This window comes from Canis lupus, chromosome 9 (assembly GCF_003254725.2).
Source record: "Canis lupus dingo isolate Sandy chromosome 9, ASM325472v2, whole genome shotgun sequence".
In the NCBI taxonomy this organism is placed as follows: Eukaryota; Metazoa; Chordata; class Mammalia; order Carnivora; family Canidae; genus Canis; species Canis lupus.
The window spans coordinates 43449191-43462859 of NC_064251.1; the positions used below are offsets into that span (position 1 = coordinate 43449191).

The 13669-nt window shown below is 42.9% G+C and overlaps 1 non-coding gene across 1 annotated transcript; it reads left to right on the forward strand.

The window, feature by feature from the left end:
• The first annotated feature begins 8975 nt into the window (after positions 1 to 8975).
• TRNAK-CUU (transfer RNA lysine (anticodon CUU)) lies at positions 8976 to 9048 on the forward strand. The gene has a single exon. It is a non-coding gene; the product is annotated as a tRNA-Lys (tRNA).
• Positions 9049 to 13669: the final 4621 nt, after the last annotated feature.

The window sequence follows — 13669 nt, forward strand, 5'->3', positions numbered from 1 at the left end:
CGTGATCCTGGAGATCCGGGATCGAGCCCCACATCGGGTTCCTTGCATGGAGCCTGCTTCTCCCTCTGCCTGTGTCTCTGCCGCTCTCTCTCTCTCTCTCTGTGTCTCTCATGAATAAATAAATAAAATCTTAAAATTGTATTTAAAAAAAATCGACATCATTTAAAATCATCAGGAGGTTTTTATTTATTCTAATGTTGCTATTTATTGGATCACAATCATCTGGAGACATTACATGACAATCATCAAAAGGAAGGGTGGGGAAAAGTAGGGAGAAGATGATGCCAGGTTATGGTCACAAAGGTCCAAAGAGAGTAACAACTCAAAATTCCCTGCCCCTTGTTCCATATGCTCATGTACTTTTGGAAGTTCCCTGGAGGCTTTTCCTGTGAGCCCATGGTTGAATCCTCTCCTGCTGAGCCCAGGCTTCTTCACAGAGCTGTCATAGAGCACTACCATGGCACCAGACACCACCATCTCCTGTCATAGCCAAGACCTAGGGGCCCTAAGTACTAAAATTGCAGGGTTTTCTGGTGCAGAGGAAGGGAACTTCTCTTTGCATTAAACCCTCTTTGCATTAAACTCCTTTGAGAAGGGGTGCCTAAGCAGTCCAAGAGAGGTTGGACAGGTGTGCAAATTTGAGAGATCCTCCCCTCTTTCCCTGCCTCAGTCATTCTTATGGGCTCCTTTCTACCCATTCGTCATCCATGGCTATATCACCTTCTTCACTTAGAATAAGTTCTTGGGGAGGCTCCATCCTTCACGCAAATAGTGTTCGGGAAAGTCATCTTATTGGGTCTTTGGATGCATTTGGATTCCAGATGGTATCACCATTCAAGTCACAGTCAATAAATGCCAGTAGCAGCTATTGATACCTAGGGGGCAAGCAAGGTGCCTCCAGAATCTAAAGAAGCCCCTCCAAGAGGCAAACCAGTCAAATCGACACTTAATAGAAGAGATTACCATCCCAAAGTAGGAGAAAGGAAGGGGAGAAAATGAACATTTCTTGAGGACTGGCAATTTTCTAAATATTTCATATATTTTGGCATTGAGTGCTTACAACACTTTTGGAGGTGGGTATAATCACCCCTATTTTACAGATGAAGAAACAGAAGCTCAGAGAGATCATGTGACTCAGGTTTTGTTCTCAGATATTTGGCAAGCATTAATCAATTTTCTGTCTCCATAGTCTCACCATTTCCAAAATGTCAAATAAATGGAATCATTCAGCATGCAGACTTGAGTCTAGCTTCTTTCACTTAGCATAAGGCATTTGATGTCCATTCATGTTGTTGCAGTTCTCTTCTTTTTATTGTGAAGTAGTATTTCATTGTATGGATGTACCACAGTTTGTTTATATAGTCCTCAGTTGAGGACTATTTAGGTTGTTTCCAGTTTGGGGCAATTACAATAACACAGCTGCAATCATTCATGGACAGGTTTTGTGTGGTCATTTCTGTAGGACTGAGACTTCTGCATTATATGGTAGATGTATGTTAACTTTATAAGGAAGTGCTGAAGTGATTTCTAAAGTGGCTGTAGCATTTCTGCATTGTCATAGGCAAGGTATAAGAGTTCCAATTACCCTGCATCTTAGTCAGCAGTTGTATTATCCATATTTTTTTAATTCTTATTTATTTTATTTTTTAAGTAGGCTCCACACCCAATGAGGAGCCTGATGTGGGGACTCAATCCCAGGATTCTAGCCAAAGGCAGATGCTCAACCACTGAGCCACCCAGGTGCCCCTGGTTCCACCTTTTTAACCACCTGATGCATGGCGAACATAAACACGCTATTAAACACACTTGTGTGTTAAAAAAAAAAAAAACCATACACTTTGCCAATGAGAGTGTAAATTGATCCAACTTTTACATAGGGCAAATTTTGCCATATTGGTTCAAAATTACAGGTATTTGCCTTTTCACTCATCAATTCCCTTCCAGGAACTTATCCCACAAATCGACTTGCCCATGCATGAAATGGCATTTGTCTGGGGTTATTCACTGCAGTGTTGTCTATAATAGCAGAAAAATGGAAGCACACCAGATGTCTCTCAACAGGAGATCACAGAAAAGTCGTGATGCCTCTACATGGTGGACTAAAACCAACCATAAAAAAGAATAATGAAGGCTTTTATGCAATTTTTGAAAAAATTCCAAGATTTATTATTAAGTTTTTAAAAATCAAGGTTCAAGAGAGAGTTTATAAATGACTAACATTTATGTGAATTAAAAAAAAACAGGCACAGGAAAAAAATATGTACAGTTTTCTGTGCATGGTATTTCTCTGGCAGGAGATATAAGAAATTGGCACTGGTGCTTGCTTCCAGGCCTTGGGTAGGCTAGTGGGTTGGAGGGGGACTTTTATAGTGTACTTCCTGAATTTTCAACCATGCAAATATCTTACCTATTCTAGAACTAAAAAAAATTACATGACAATTATTCATTGATTACATGAATTAGGAAACTAATTTGTTAAATAAATGCCTTCTGGTCAGTACTCCCCTATACTATTAGAGGGAAAGGATTGAGGGAGTCCTGGCCCGCAGCCCACTCCCTGATTCCAGCATGGTCCACAAGGGGAATACACCAACAGAGGAGTCCTTGGGCCTTGGGAGTGGGTAGTGGGATAAAAATGTTTATTTCATTCATTTGCCATCAGGGGCCCCCCTCTGTACCCCTGAAACCAGGGTCTTGTGGCCCCACAGAGTCACATTAATTTGGGGTTTTCTCAAGCTTGTATAATTAGGTTCTTTGCTGAAAAGCTGCACCATTAATCTCTAAAGTGGCAACTGGCCTCCAGAGATGCAATCTCCTCTCCACAGGAACTTTTATTCAAAAGCCTGATATTCAGTGCTTTCCTGCATAAGATAAGCAGCACAAAGTGAGTAAGGCCAGAAGGTCTTGAGCTCCCCAACTGGCACAACCCAAAGAGTTGGTCTGTGAGTTCTGATTAAATTCCAGCAGTTGACAGCGCAGGTACATGTCACTGACCACTCAATTTCAACGCCCCAGCTTGATAAGGAAGATGAAAGGGAGACCAATGGGTTCACCTCCAGGAGTTCCCTGTTTCTCTAGGCAGGGGAGGGGGGCTCCAGGTGCTAATGAAGGAAAGCAGCTGTGAGCTCTGCCCTGGAGTCCCCTCTGGCAGGTTAAGATTTGGAGGAGACAAGAGGATCAGGGAGGGGAAGAATCATGGGAGGAGCAACAAGAGAATGAGGACAAGGTGGAATGGGGATCTTGAACTCCCAGTCTCCATTTGTGATGTAATATGGTAATTTCTCTAACAACCCTACTGAGAGAGGATTACTGTCCTCTGCTCTATCCCATTCTACAGGTGAGGAAGCTGAGGCTCAGAAAGGTACTGTAACTTGCATAAGGTCTCACAACTAGCAAGTGCCCAGGTCAGGATATGAGCCTAGGCCTCTCTGATGCCATTCTCTTGCTTTTGGGGCGATTTTAATATATCAGAAGTACCCTCTTTTAAAATCAGAAATGAACTACCTTTAAAGATCTGTGCCATTTGAGGGTGCCAGGGTAACTTGGTTGAGTGTCCAACTCTTGATTTTGGCTCAGGTCATGATCTCAGGGTTGTGGGATCGAGCCCTGTGTTGGGCTCTGTGCTCAGCGGACAGTCTGCTTGTGATTTTCTCTCCCTCTCCCTGTGTCCCTCCCGCCTTGCTTGCACTCTCTCTAAAATAAATAAATAGGGACACCTGGGTGGCTCAGCAGTTGAGCGTCTGCCATTCGCTCAGGGCATGATCCCCAGTCCCGAGATCAAGTCCCACATCGAGGACTTGCACGGAGGCTCCCTGCATGGAGCCTGCTTCTCCCTCTGCCTGTGTCTCTGCCTCTCTCTGTGTGTCTCTTATGAATAAATAAATAAAATCTTTTTAAAAAATCTTAAAAACAAAAAACCTGTGCCATTTTTCTTTTCAATGTTGCATCTCAAAATGATATTTGGCATTTGTATATTATTTCTATTCCCAAAATTTCCTTCTAATCATGAGCTGATTAGGGGAATCTCAAGTCCTTCTGTTAGTCAAAGAGACAGAGAAGAGGCCAATGGCCTGCAGAACAACATGGCTAAGTTTTGTTGTGACTACTGCGACCCATACCTTGACTCTCTATCTGTGAGGAAGATACATTGCAGTGGTAGGACACAAAGAAAATGTGAAAGACTACTACCAGAAATGGATGGGAGAGCAGGCTTAGAGCCTGCTCAGCAAAACAACTGCAGCATTTCAACAAGGAAAGATACCACCTACTCCATTCTTTGCTCTTCCTCCTGAAGGGGAACAATCCTACCTCCTCCTACTCTTTCCAGTCCTCCTTGCCCTGATATGATGCCAGCATCCCAAGGGAAATAAAGGTAATAACAGTTTATCTGCCTTGTCACAATCCATAGGGGTGGATTAGAATGGGTCTTTATGTAAATTAATGTTTGTAAGGTGCTTAGAACAATAACTGGCAGAGTAAGCACAATATAAGTGTTTGCTATTACTATCATCCTCATCTTCATAGTGATCATCTACTACCTGCTTAGAATAACACATTCTAGCCACCTAATCCAGCTTTCTCAATCCCTTGAGATAAAGTCCCAAATCCATAGCGTAGCTCTGGCTAGGCTCTCCTAGTTCATCTCCTATGACTCACTCTTGTGATCTGAAACACGTGGACTTCCTTTAAGCTTACAAATATGCCAAGTTCTCTAGACCTTGGTCCTGTTGTATTAACCACTGAAATTCATCCTTCCATTCACAGCTGGAATCTTACTTCCTCTTCTTCCTTCCTTGTATCCATTCCTTACTCTCCCCAACAATATTAGTTTGAGTCTTCCTACCACACTCTCCTCTAGCATCCTTTGCTAATTATCCTAATGGCATATAATTACTTCTCTAATGTCTGTCTTCTCACTAGACGGTAAGCCTCCTGAGAATAGGAGCCCTATTTAAAGACGCTGTGGTATCCTCGGGGCCCAACAAAATGCTTTGAATGAGTAGGAGCTCAAAAAACTACCGAATTGCATTAAACTGAATCAAGATGGATTGAAAATGATGATGACATTGATGACAGTGAAAACAATGACCTTGAAGCTTAATATACTATTATTAACTATATATGCCATGACCTATTAAAAAGTAGGACCTAGAATCCAATCAATAATAAAAGGATGAAATAATAATAATAATAAAAGGATGAAGAACAGAGGAAACAGATAATAGAATTAATGCTTCTTTATGCGATAGCATCTACTACTATTGCTATCTGGAAAGAAGACAATAAATAAAGCTGAAAGGAAGAGATGGGGGTCCAGGCATCAGGGATCTACCTCAACAAGCAAGTTACTCATTCCTGATTGGTCAATCCAGAGGGTATTTAACTTTGCCCTGTGTGCAAGGATATTGCCTGGTACTTCTGGTGATGTCATTTGAGGACTTTTGAGAATGTTCTTGCCAATCCAAACAAATCTGAAATGACCACCAAGGGAAGTAAAGGTAATAAGAGCTTATCTGCCTTGTCACAGTGACCATTTCTGTCTACCAAGACCCAAGGTTCAACTCACTTCCAGTCAATAAGGACCTACCCAATCCCTCTCTCTGCCCACAACAGCTCACCAAGTAACTTCAGTTTCCATTATGAGCACTGGAGGGCTTGCCTCACAGGATCCATTAGGGCTTATCCATTCCTCTCAATTTTTAATACCAAGAGCTTTTGGGTCGCCTGGGTGGCTCAGCGATTGGGTGTCTGCCTTTGGCTCAGGGCGTGATCCCGGGATCCAGGATTGAGTCCCACGTCTGGCTCCTTGCATGGAGCCTGCTCCTCCCTCTGCCTATGTCTCTGCCTCTCTCTGTGTGTCTCTCATGAATGGGTAAAGTCTTTAAAAAAAAAAAAAAAAACAAGAGCTTTTTACCCCCCGTGGATTAGGGGCAAAGGGTCTCCTGACACTTCACTTAATGGAAAGTGAGAACCAAATGAGATAATGATCTATGATGGCTCTTTGAAAAAAACAAAACAAAACAAAAATTACATTCAAAGGTCACAATTTAATTTTGTTAATAATAGTGATTGTTTCTTGCTCTTTCCAATTAATTTTTTCTTTCCTATTTTTAGAAAATAAAAATTGCTGCTTCCTTCTCAGGAGCATGAGAATGCTATTTAATGAGCTTTTATTTTATTTTATTTTTAATTTTTATTTATCTATGATAGTCACAGAGAGAGAGAGAGAGGCAGAGACACCGGCAGAGGGAGAAGCAGGCTCCATGCCCGGGAGCCCGACGTGGGACTCAATCCTGGGTCTCCAGGATCGTGCCCTGGGCCAAAGGCAGGCGCCAAACCGCTGCGCCACCCAGGGATCCCTAATGAGCTTTTAAATGGCTGTTTAGGGCAGCCCCGGTGGCGCAGCGGTTTGGTGCCACCTGCAGCCTGGGGTGTGATCCTGGAGACCCGGGATCGGGTCCAGCATCAGGCTCCCTGCATGGAACTTGCTTCTCCCTCTGCCTCTCTCTCTGTGTGTCTATGAATAAATAAATAAAATCTTTAAAAAAAAAACAAAATAAAAATAAATGGCTGTTTATTATGAATGCCCCCCAAATTTCTTCTTTTGCACATCCCTTTTGGATTAGAAATTCCTCAGAGGATTGGCTGATGGAATGGCCTTTTTGGTCTGACTCAGTGTGGATGATGAAGTTGAGTGACTGATCATCCTGACATGGACACATAACTTTCTACACCTGCATTTCTGCCTTCTGCTTCCCTGATCTAGCCCTCTCCCCCCAAATTTTTCCTGAGTTCATCCGCAGTGTCAGGAAAGGGGTTTCAGCACTCCATAATCTCTATCAACCTGCTCTAAAACTGCCTTATGTAAACATACAGTTTATAAAAAGCAGTACGATGGCTTTCCAAATGCAGCTTCAGACCACCCCTTAGCTGCTCCCTTTCCAACCAGACTGCTCTTCCGTGCCTATCAGGGAACTACTGAGAATGCAGGGGATCCCTGGGTGGCTCAGCGGTTTAGTGCCTGCCTTTGGCCCAGGGCACCATCCTGGAGACCCAGGATTGAGTCCTGTGTCGGGCTCCCTGCATGGAGCCTGCTTCTCCCTCCTTCTGTGTCTCTGCCTCTCTCTCTCTCTCTATGTCTATCATCAATCAATCAATCAATCTTTAAAAAAAAGAGAGAGAGAATGCACAACCACCACTACGACCTGTAGCAGCCACCACATGGCTGAGTAACCCAGTTCAAGTTGGCAAAACTTGACTGAGTGTTGGAATCACACAGACCCAGTGTCCATTCTGGCTCTATCATTAATGTCTGTGAGAGCCTAGACCAATCCTTCACTTCTCTGAGCTGCAGTGTCCTCATCAGCAAATGGGAACAATGTCTCCTCCCACAGTTGCTGCCAGAATTTGAGATAATGTATACCAAGTACCTAGTTCCATATCAAGTGCCCACTAAATATATGTAGAAAGGGTAAATATTGAACAAGTGCAAAAAAGGTTCTAGAGAGGGCGGTATTCTTAGGGAGAGATCAGCGTTACCCATGGATAGAAGTCAAGAAAGGCTTTGTAAAGGAGACTTAAAGGAGCCTTGAAAGAGAGGTGAGGTGTTTGGCAGATGGGCCAAGGGAAGGGCACACCAGCAGGGGACTTGGAGCCCAAAACACTGGGCCCATGTGGGCAGATAACATGATGCAGCTGGAGCAAAGTAAGAGGAGGGAGGGAGCCCTGGGGTAGGAGCCCAGGACCAGGAAAGAGCTAGATCAGAAGGGCTTTGCAGGGTTGAATTGTCAAGTTGTAGGGGATGTAGCTGGCCCACAGCATAGCCAGATTCTTGTCAGTAAGAGCCCTGTCAGGATAAATGAAGTACAATAGTGATTGGAAAATGTAAGATTGAATATCATATATTCAGACCCCACAACATAAGGGTCTTTGAGCTAATGGAGATCTTTGCACCATCTGAAAAGTAATTCCTAATCAGAGAGGACGGCAGAACAATGAGAATATGGGGGATAATGATGAGGCTGGTTTAGGAGAACTGAATCCCCCAGTTGCCTCTTTCCATACTGGTGCACTAATGACTCTGTGAATTTTGTAAGTACCATCTGGTCCCAGAGGCTTGGCTGGCAAGTCAAGTCACAAGTCATAAATAACAACCTGGAGATGCTCTCTATTCAACCCTTACTGTGTTCTTACTACACACAGGGCATTGCTTTTGACCTCGGGGGCTCCAAGATGATCAAGACACAGTCTCTGTCCCCAGAAATGTAATTTCAGGGCCCAGCCCAAACTGGTACCCACAGGCAGTGCTCAAAGATGAGCACAGGTTGACTGAGGCTGGACAGGGCCCCAGAAAACCCTAAGGTGGGTAACTATACTCTTGGAGAAAGAGAGGAGCATGGGCCCCCAGAGGGTCTTCTTCACTATCCTGATACCTAAAGGGTTTTCCTCTGGTATTAGGCCCATGTTTCATCTTATCCGTTCTGAGGTGGCTGTCTTTTAAATAAACATGGAGGTTTTTTTTTTCACGAAGACATATTTGACAAATTCAGAAAAATAGAAGGAAGAAAAAATTACCCACAACTTCACTACCACTATTCATACTTCAGGGACTCTCTCCAGGTTGATTTTCTCTACACAGGCAAGTTTGTCTGATTGTTTCTTTGTTAAATGAACACACAGTACATGCAGTTTGTGTACTACTTTTTCTTGGGAGCATCACATCATAGGCATTTTTCTTTTCATTAAAAATTCTTTGGGGAGGGGGATCCCTGGGTGGCTCAGCAGTTTAGCGCCTGCCTTTGGCCCAGGGCGCAGTCCTGGAGTCCCGGGATCGAGTCCTGCATCAGGCTCCCGGCATGGAGCCTGCTTCTCCCTCTGCCTGTGTCTCTGCCTCTCTCGCTCTCTATGTCTATCATGAATAAATAAATAAATAAATAAATAAATAAATAAATCTTTAAAAAAAAATTCTTTGGGGAGCCTGGCTGGCTCAGTCGGTAGAGCATGTGACTCTTGATCTCAGGGTCATGAGTTCAAGTCTCATGTTGGGTGTAAAGTTTACTATTTAAAAATATATATATATATATATATTTAATGGTCATCCCTTTAAGAGCCTATGCCATTGATCACATGGCTATGTCAGAGACCACTTGGACTGGTTTCTCTCAGTTTTCTCTTCTCAGTTACAATGGAAGGTTTTCGGGAAATATTAAAATGAGTTTGTTCCCTCTGATCAGTGTAAGAATATGGAGAGAAGTCAGTCTGCAAGCCCAAGTTCACCCCAACCACCAGTGCCAAGAGACTACATGCAATTAACAAGCACAGCAACTACATTTATTGAGTGCTAGCTGTGTACCAGGCTCTAGCTAAGTATATTCCATGCAATAGCTCATTGGATCCTCACAACCACACAGGGAGACAGCTATGATTTTCATCTCTCTTACACAAATGACAAAATTGAGGCTTACTGAGGTTAAGTAACTTCTCCCAAAGTCACTTAGCTATTAGCCCATTCTCTACAGCATCAAGCCTCTTTTTCTGGATTGTGGTGGCCATATATGAGTCAGAGAGACACCTCAGTTCAGTGCTTTTGGTCACAGAAAACACCAAGAAGACTCTAGTGCTCTCCAACCCTTTTCATTCCCTGGCATACATAGAGAGTGGCAATGTCAGTAGGCACACTGGAATGATGGGCTGAGGTTGCATCAGGCAGAGGTGACAAGCTGAGGGCATTCCAGTTAAAAACGTAGTTAAACTATTTGTAATTTAAAGTCACTTCATTTTCCCAGGTCCTTTTGTGCCTCTGAGACTTCTAAGAGGGGGTGAGAATAAAATATTTTTCAAGTATAACTTAATGGCAACTGGTTATCATCTCTTTGCACCTTTGGGAGAGCAGCCTTCAACCAATAGAAAGGACTTAACTTGGGACGTATATGTTCTTGAGATGTGACCTTGGACTGTCTTAGCCTCTCTTGGGTTGATTCTCTGAAGAAAGGTGAAAACCACCCCACAGGATTACAAGCTGAGGGCAGGGGGGTAAAGAAAGAGAAGCCCAGTAGAAAAATTCAATTTCAGACACCACTGAAGGGAGAAGATAATTGTTCCTTTCAACCGAAACTAATCAAGAAGGTGAGTTTTCTAGAAATTGGTGATAGTTTAAGTGGTACCTTCCAGATACACTGAGATTTATTTGGTTTTCTCCTGGCATTTGACTTCTTCTTGGTACTTCTTTTTTTAAAGACTTTATTTGTTTATTCATGAGAGACACAGAGAGAGGCAGAGACACAGGCAGAGGGAGAAGCAGGCTCCATACAGGGAGCCCGACGTGGGACTCGATTCTGGCTCTCCAGGATCACGTCTTGGGCTGAAGGCGGTGCTAAACCGCTGAGCCACCGGGGCTGCCCACTCTTCTTGGTAGTTTTATTAAGCTAAAATTCACTTACCATACAACTCACACATTTAAAGTGTACAATTCAGTATACACTTTATTATTTTTTAAAAATTATTTATTTATTTATTCATAGAGACACAGAGAGAGAGAGAGAGAAGCAGAGATACAAGCAGAGGGAGAAGCAGGCTCGATGCAGGGAGCCCAGCGTGGGACTCGATCCGGGTCCCCAGGATCACACCCCTGGCCGCAAGCGGTGCTAAACCACTCCGCCACCAGAGCTGCCCTATTTTTTTTTTTTTTTAAAGTAGACTCCACACCCAGTGTGGAGCCCAACACGGGGCTTGAACTTGGATCCTGAGATTAAGACATGAGCTAAGATCATGAATCAGACACTTAACCAACTGAGCCACCTCGGCGCCCCCAATTCAGTCATTTTTAAGGTATTCATAGAGTTGTACAGCCATCACCCCAATCTAATTTTAAACTGTTTTCATTATTCCAAGAAGAAACCCTGTATCAATTGGCAGTCATTCCCATTCCTGCCGACACCTGCCCCTCTCAGCCCTGGGCTAATTTACTTCTTGTCTCCATAGATCCTCCTACCGCGGATATTTCATGTAAATGGAATCGTACAATATATCCTTGTCTTTTTGTGACCGGCTTCTTACACTTAGTACAGTGTTTTAAAGGTTCATCTGTCTTGCAAGGTGTATCAGTACTTCATGTTTTTTATTACCAAATAATATTCTACTGTATGACTATGTTATATTTCATTCATTCATTCATCAGGTGATGGACATTGGGTTGTCTGCCTTTTGGTGTGTGTGGCTATTATAAATAAAGCTATGAACATTTGTGTACAAGTTTTTTTCTGTGAACATATGTCATTCCCCTGGGATATATACATGGAATTGCTGGGTCTATGGTAACTCTATGTTTAACATTTTGAGAAACTTCCAAACAGTTTTCCAAAGCAGCTGCACCATTTTGCATTCCCACCAGCAGTGCATAAGGGTTGTGAGCTTCCTCAAGCAGTGGTTTCTGACATAGCCAAGTATACAAGGGAAAGACCTAGCATCGAAGCCAAAGAGAAATCAACACTGCAGCCAAAGCGAAGAACAGGATGAGAATGTTCATTTACCTTCATGCCTGGGGGCTAGAGGCTGAGGCGGACATGGCAAGTTGGCCCCTTGGACCTCTTCTCTTGGACCTCTTCTCTCTCCAGTTTGATTATAAAGATTTATGGTAATAGAAAGGTAACAATGTCAGAAAAAAAAAAGTGTTTTCGAAGTGATTCGCCATTTTCCAGCCAGACTTATTAGCAACAAATGTTATGTATTTGTGTGTAAATGTGGGCTAATGTCTATAAATAGGAAAATTTTAGGGAAAAAAACTTTTTCCCTAAAAAAAGGTATAAAAGAGACTTCTGGATTCCCACGGGTCTTCATGAGTGCCTAAAATGAAATCTCTCCACACATTTCCAGAAACTTTTCAGATCAATAGGGGGAGCATATTAAACCACCTTAATCTCACCTAGATGGAGATATAGATGGAATTTTTGATACATAAGAGGTGCTCAGTATCTGAGGAATGAATGAATGAATGAATGGCAACATTGCAGAGGAAATGAAACTATGAAGGATGATTAACATGACAGAGGACAGATCTAACCAGTTTCTCAGTCACTATTTCGGCAGAAAAAAGGTGTTCCATGAATAAAAAGCAGTTCGTTTAGCTCACATCTCAAATAATTGTGTGCTTTCCTCCAGACAACTGTCCTGCTTGTATGTGCAATACAGGTGATTTATGTGTGCTTTTCAGCTCATCGTACAGAATAGTTTTATACTCAAGGTTTGATTTAACAAAATTAGTAATTTTGCCATTCCATCAGGGACATTCATGAGTAAGCTGGTGGTGATAAGCCCTATCTTGATTCATGCTTAGGTACTAGCAGTTTTACTCATCATTGCTTTTGCACCATCAGTGTAAATGTTTGCAGAGTGGGAACGACGAAGTCTTAGTATTATTATGAAAGTAGTTTTGACTTTGAGGATCCTATGAGGGTGCTTGGGGGGATTCCCAAGAAGCCATGGACCACACTTGAAAACCACTGCTCTTGGGGATCCCTGAGTGGCTCAACGGTTTGGCCTCTGCCTTCGGCCCAGGGTGTGATCCTGGAATCCTGGGACCAAGTCCCACATTGGGCTCCCTGCATGGAGCCTGCTTCTTCCTCTGCCTGTCTCCGTCTCTCTCTCTCTCTCTGTCTCTCTCTCTCTCTCTGTCTCTCATGAATAAATAAATAAAATCTTAAAAAAAAAAAAAAGAAAATCACTGCTCTAGATATAATCTGAGTAAAGAAGATACAAGGAGGATTTTCACCTACCTTCTTCTTGATACCATGTCTTTCTTAATTTGGTCTAAGATTGCATTCCTTTTTCAAGAAACTAGTGTCATCTGATTGGTTTGCATTCAGTAGTTAACATGAAAAAAATCTTGGAAGATGCGATGCTAGGGGGAGCAAAGAATATCTTCATAGCCATAATGCCCAAGCTCAGTCTTGACAGAGAAAAGATGTTTTTTAGGTTAATAAGGTAAGCTAAGAAGGGCACTGCAGACAGGAGGAGAGCATGGGCAAATACACATGGAATAAACAGGTTGGGAATGCTGGGAGAGTGGGAAAATCTATGTGCAAGGTGCAAGGTTGTCAGACGACATCAAGGACAGGGTGGGAGTGAGGTCAGCATTGGGGGTAGGAAACCCACATCAATTTGGCAATGGGATATGTAAGACTGCTAATTAGAGGTGACTGCTTTGGGTTTGTGGCTAAAATTGGCAGGCATAGGGGCTAGTGGGCTCAACCAATCTCAAAGTTATGAACAGTCATCAGTTTCAGAGGTCTAATGAAGCTCGTCTTGTGCAACCATTGTTCAAAGCCCAAAGAGAATGAGGTAGCTCCCAGACGTTGGTGGGAAGAGAGTCGCTGTCTCCAGACATGCTATGACTTCATGGTATTGGCAGCACCCAGCAGCAGCTAAGAGATGGAGGTAGAGGTAGCTCTTAACGTGCTAAGGCACAATTCTTGAACTTTTGGTGTTTCCCTTGAACTACAATCACCCATCCCGTTGTTAACAAGGTCATTCCCTCACACTGAATCTGCCAAATTTCATCCCGTCATTCAACAAAGGTAGTTTGTTTTGTTTTGCCCTGAGTATTCATATTAATCCCCATCTGCTAGGGAAGCAAGATGGACAGGCGGACAGGTTCATTTCAGGAAATTGGGAG